Below are 5,993 nucleotides of genomic sequence, written 5' to 3'. Positions count from 1 at the left end.
TCCCTATGGTGGACGTCGCTCAGGGGTGCTACTCCGCGGCTCCCTGTTCACAGCAGCAGGTCGTCGCCTGTCTTGCTCGCCACCGTCCGTTTCCCCCTCCTTTGCTCTCCTTCGGCCACAGTGAAACTCAGTTCTGGTCCCTGGGGACCCGGCCCTGACGCAGGCTGCCCTCTCGCTGAAGTCTCCCGCCGGTCGGGCCCCTCCGCCCCTTCGTGCTCCTGGCCGAGGCCTTCGGCCGCCGGGTCGCTGCTCTCGCCCGCGCCCACCCCGCGCCCACCCCAGCCTCCGTGAGCCCCGGGACCTCGAGGGCGCTCGGGTGCACCGGGCCTTCCCGGCTTTCGCCTCCGCGGAGGCCTAGAAACTTGGCCGAGTCGAGGCTTCGTGCAAAGACCTTGGCCTGGGATCAAACGCTCGCGTTTCCGTTCTCAGGGTCCTTTAAAGCACTGACCCTGCGGCCCGTCCCAGGGCGGCGCGCTAGGGGGGGACAGGCCCACTCAGGGCAGGACGAGGAAGAAGCCGCGACCCCGGAGCCCAGCGGGCGTCTCCCGGGCGTCAGCTTTTGAAATCAGCGCCTGGCAGCTCGGGGTGGAGGCCATTCTGCTGCCCTCTGGCCTCGGAATCCGCCGATGGTCAGGTTTCCAACTGGCCGCGCTGATCGGGCGGCTTTTCTGAGCTCTGGGAATTTGCCCCGGATTCTGCAGGAGCCGCGGCGCGTTGCCTGGGGAAAACGGCTTAGTGTGCACTGGGCCCTATGGACTCCCAGCAGAGGACCCTCCGCGTCTCTGTGGCGCAATCGGTTAGCGCGTTCGGCTGTTAACCGAAAGGTTGGTGGTTCGAGCCCACCCAGGGACGCTTAGCCTCCTTTGGCAAACAGCTCTTGCCTGGTCGTTTTAGCCTCCGTTCAGCTCTTTAGCAACCGCAGGAGGCTTGGGACCGCACCACCCTGCAGTGTAGGGCCATCTCACCCTTGTTGTGCCTTCCTGGACAGGCTGCCACCACTGAGGTCAACTCTGGGGTGGTTCTCTTCTTGTTTTTCATCAGCAGCAGAGTGGACAGGTACACTAGTACCCTAGCCCCAGGAGGGGGTCACCAGTGCCATCCCCAATATGATTGTCCACTTCCTTTAAAAAAGAAAAAAAAAAAAAAAAAAAAACCTTTCTTTCTTAGTTTTTGCAGTTTTCATTGACCTTTTCCAAATGGTTTTGAAATTGGGTTGGTTCGAGATTTTATGTTGAAAAATAATGCTGCCCATCATTCTTGTACCACTAGGTCATTTTCGTGGTGCAGAAAACTGGCCGTGCAATTGCTACATCACAGTGTTTACCTGATACTTCTAACTTTTGTATATTTTACAAATTTATCTCCCCCAGGAACGATGACAAATCATATTCCACGTTACTTCCAACTCTATCAATCGCCCTTTCTTTGTGAACTTGCCAGGGTGGTAGACTTTCTCTTCTTCTACCTATCCATGATTTTCCAGGAGGGGCAGTGCTAAGGCCTGGGGGGAGGGCCACATCAGCAGGCCCCAGTGGACATCACACACAGATATGCTGTTGCATGTTTTGCACAGCTTAACTTCCAAGATATTTTAGAGTCCTCCAGTAACCATGATCGTTTCTTGGTAGTGACCTAATCACTCAGGTCCAGAGAAGACTGGCCTCTGTTGCGGGGTTCTACCAAGCCACCTGTGCAAAGGGAGGCTGTCAGCTCTTCCGTGTGGTGACAAAACACTTGAGAAAATCTGCTTAGAGGACAGAAGATTTATTGTGCTTCACGGTTTCACAGATTTCAGCCCATAGTTGCTTGGCCCCGTGATTGTGGTCTTGTGGTGAGGCAGAACATCATGGTGGGGAGCGTGTGGCAGAGCAGAGCTATTCACCTCATGATGGTCAGGACGGAGTGGGTGGGGGGCTGGAGAGAGACAGAGAAAGAGAGGAAGGGGCCAGGAAGAAAACATACCCACCCAGGGCATGTTCCCAGTGATCTACCTCCTTCAACTAGGCCTCACTTCCTACAGTTTCAATGGGTTCCCAATAATCCTTCAGTTCCAAATCCAACAATGAATTAATCCATCGAGGAGATCGGAGCCCTGTGATCCAGTCATTTCCCAGGAGCCCCACCACTGGACTTTGGTGCCCTGGGGACCAGGCTTTCAACACATGAGCCTGGGGGACATCCCAGATCCAAACTACAGCAAGGAGGAAATCTGGGTGCTTCCTGTCAGGTTTTTCCCTTTCTCACGGTCCTGTTTTCTTATCAAATCTTGGTTGGACTTTTCTAGTATGAAGGAAAACCAACAAATGCCAGTCCTCCCTCCAGTGCCAATGGGGAATTAGCATTCCGAAGACTACCTCTATATTATTCCTTGCGGGAAACAGCAGTGGCCACGTCCTTAAAAAGCAGCCTGTCTGAGGCCCAGGATTGGAGCCAGTGGCACCCTGCCCCCAGCAGGCACCTTGGACAGACCTGAGCCCTGAGACTCTCAGGTGGCTTTGCGCAGTTCTCGTCAGTGCTTACATATGAAACGTGGCTCTTCTCTTCCTCTCCTTCTGCCATCAGTATTTTGTTGCATCAGTGGTGTCACTGTGGGTTTCTGGCTTTGGTGTCATGAAGTGAACTTTGGGGATGATCTCTGTGGGGCTGTGGTTGACAGGGACCCATTCTCTGTTTGGTGGTACGTGACCTCTAATCTATGCCATTACTCTGTTTTGATTGCCTACTGTCCTGATATTTGAGGTTGAGAGATTTTTCAACTTTCCCTTCCAATATTTGGAATATATATAAACACACACACACACACACACACACACACACACACACACCTGCAACGTTGTCCATACCTGCCAAACTTGGGTACAGTTCTGCCGCAGTCCCGCTGCAGCAAAATAACCGGGGGGGTGACAAAGAACTTGTGTAGATTGATACAGCACGAGTAGGAGCCGTTTATTGCAGGACAGGAGCAGTATTTATACATTCCACACAGCTTATCTAATTAGCATAAACTAGATACATCAGTCAACCAATAAGGAATCTCCACACTTAATGGCTCGCTTTTTTTACTTCTCAAACCACTCCCTCTGGCATTTTGCCAGGCACCATCCAGACTTGTTTACGAACTCTAACATTCCCCTGGCAAAATGCCAGGTGTTATTTTGACTTATTTACAGACTCTAACATTTCCCCCTTTTGTTTAATTTAAATAACGACCATAGTGGTTTTTACAGAAACACCATAAATAACCTGCTACAAACAGAAAGGGAGAATACAAAATGCCACAATACCAAGCCAATTGATGGCTCCATGCAAGAAGCCCTTGGAAAAATTATACCAACAATGACGCCATTTGCAAAGATACTGAGTTACAATTTGTTATAGATTACAGTTTGTTGTCTCAGTCCAGGTAAAGCAGTGTCTCAATAGATTAACTCACAGTCCAGGTAAATCACAGTCCAGGTATGTTCTGCAGGCAGCTAGCTTGATTTCACAGTCCAGGTAAGTTCTGCAGGCAGCTAGCTTAAATCACAGTCCAGGTAAGTTCTGCAGGCAGCTAGCTTAAATCACAGTCCAGGTAAGTTCTGCAGGCAGCTAGCCTAAGCTGCAGTAGCAGAAACAGCAACAGCTCCGAAGTCTCGTCCTTTTCTCAGCCGAAGTCTCGTCCAGTTTTCAGCAACACTGGAAATTCTTTCACCTTGGTCTTTACTGGCACTGGGACGAAGGCAGGAACTCCGGATGGCTAAAGAATATCCTGTAGCATTTCACTAAGAAAACAACCTTCCGAACAATTTAGTACATTATCTCAAGGTTTTTTTTACATTTGAAATAAGCCTTAATAATGCTCATTACTCATCAGCTTCCAGGTGTGGGAGAACCATTGTAGCTTAGTTACTGGCATTGAAAATGACCAAACATCAGGGACACTGGTATTTTCTTCTGCTGGCTGTAGCGCCTGGGCAGCCCCAGATGGCCCTTGGGAGTGTCCCGGACTCAAACTGCTTCAGGGCACAGGGAGCAAGAGCCTGCAAGACTGTGCCTCCAGGTCAGGTCTAGATTTGGGCTTGGGGCAGTGGAAGAGCCAGCTGTCGCCACTTGGAAAATTCTTTTTTTTTTTTTTATTGTTGGTTGTTCAAAACATTACATAGTTCTTGATATATCATCTTTCACACTTTGCTTCAAGTGGGTTATGAACTCCCATTTTTAGCCCATATACAGATTGCAGAATCACAATAATTACACATCCATTGATTTACATATTGCCATACTAGTGACTGTCATGTTCTGCAAAATTCTTGCTGCGTCATGACCAGCTCGCACAATCGGCAGCCGCCTCTCCGCTTCACGCACCCTCCGGTAACGAAAAGTATTAAGTAGTAGCCTTTTACTGCAACTTTTTTCCTGATAATCTTTCTTCTTCTGAACTTTTTTTTTCTTTCTGACTAGAGTTCCTGGGCTCTTATCAACACATGCCCTAACTATTCTTGGTTCCACTGGGGTGCCTTCTTCCCTTTTCAATTTACTTAATACCCCTTCCATATTTTCATCACAAAGACAATACAACATTTCAAGACAAAACAAGACACAAACATACTGTATCAATCTTCTCCATTTTCTTGAAATGGTCATTTTTCCTCTCGCCCTATCTGCCTAGGGACGAGCATATTGCTCCCGTCCTATCTATGACGGGCAGCTTTTTTTTTTTTTTTCATCACTTACCCCCCAGTGTCCCGGGGCTCCCGGTACAGGCCACCATCTCCCGCAGTCCCGCTGCAGCAAAATAACCGGGGGGGGGGGGGGGGGGGGGGCGGTGACAAACAACTTGTGTAGATTGATACAGCAGGAGTAGGAGCCGTTTATTGCAGGACAGGAGCAGTATTTATACATTCCACACAGCTTATCTAATTAGCATAAACTAGATACATCAGTCAACCAATAAGGAATCTCCACACTTAATGGCTCGCTTTTGTTACTTCTCAAACCACTCCCTCTGGCATTTTGCCAGGCACCATCCAGACTTGTTTACAAACTCTAACATGCCCCTGGCAAAATGCCAGGTGTTATTTTGACTTATTTACAGACTCTAACACAGTTCCTATGGTGAGGATGATCCAATATGCAATGGTCCTCCTGTTCCATACAAACTCTTAGCCCTCATAAATTGCTGTAGCTAATGGGGGTCTTAGTGCTGGAAGAAAATGGAATATCTAACACCTAGGGAAGGGGCGGCTCTCTTGGATTGGTGTGAGCATTTTGGTAGCATCCTTTGGGGATATATGTGTTCACATTTCAAGGGAAATAAATCCAAACAAAATTTCTGGGTTGTGTTTAGGGCAGTGGTGTCTTTAATTTTCTGAGAAACTTCCATATATGAGAAAATGAGTTGTGCTACATCACAGTCCAAATGACACCACGCAGCAATAGTGTACCCAGGTAGAAGGGGAAGGGGGACAACCACTGTCAAAATCAGTTTTTCTATATTTCACTTCTACACCTTGTCCACAACCTTAATGGCATCTATTACAGTGGTTGTGGTCACACCGAGTGTCACTACCAGCCTATCCAGATGGGACACAGAACCGTGGCCCAGCCAAGTGTCTGAGCCAAGTGGCTCAGAAATGCCAGGCAGGAAGAGATGCCCATGGGATGACAAGGGCCAAGTGATGACTCCTTCTCCTGTCCTACCTCTGCCTCTCTTGGCAGAAACTGTGTCACTGAAGCTATTGTTCGCACTTCCTTGCCAAAGGGCAACAAAGCTGGGCATTAGCTGAAGCTGGGAAGACATATTTCATTGAGTGATTACTGACAGCATAGGACAGAGCTGAGCTCCCCTCAGATTAGTGCAGGGGTGACTCGTGGTAGTGGGGGACTCGTTCCCGCTTTCCCCTGGCATTTACCGTACCAAGAAGCAGCTGTTGTCTTTAGCTCGTCCTCTCTTTTGTTTACTTCGTGGCATCTTGGGTGTCGTCTTTGTGTTTCCTTGTTTCAACCTTTCTTCT

General features: G+C 49.0%; 1 non-coding gene across 1 annotated transcript; it reads left to right on the top strand.

The window, feature by feature from the left end:
• The first annotated feature begins 778 nt into the window (after window positions 1-778).
• On the top strand, window positions 779-852 carry Trnan-guu (transfer RNA asparagine (anticodon GUU)). The gene has a single exon. It is a non-coding gene; the product is annotated as a tRNA-Asn (tRNA).
• The last annotated feature ends 5,141 nt before the right edge of the window (window positions 853-5,993 follow it).

Source organism: Marmota flaviventris, chromosome 10, assembly GCF_047511675.1.
Source record: "Marmota flaviventris isolate mMarFla1 chromosome 10, mMarFla1.hap1, whole genome shotgun sequence".
In the NCBI taxonomy this organism is placed as follows: domain Eukaryota; kingdom Metazoa; phylum Chordata; class Mammalia; order Rodentia; family Sciuridae; genus Marmota; species Marmota flaviventris.
The sequence above is the reverse complement of the archived record's forward strand: the minus strand, read 5'-3'. Positions and strand labels throughout refer to the sequence as shown.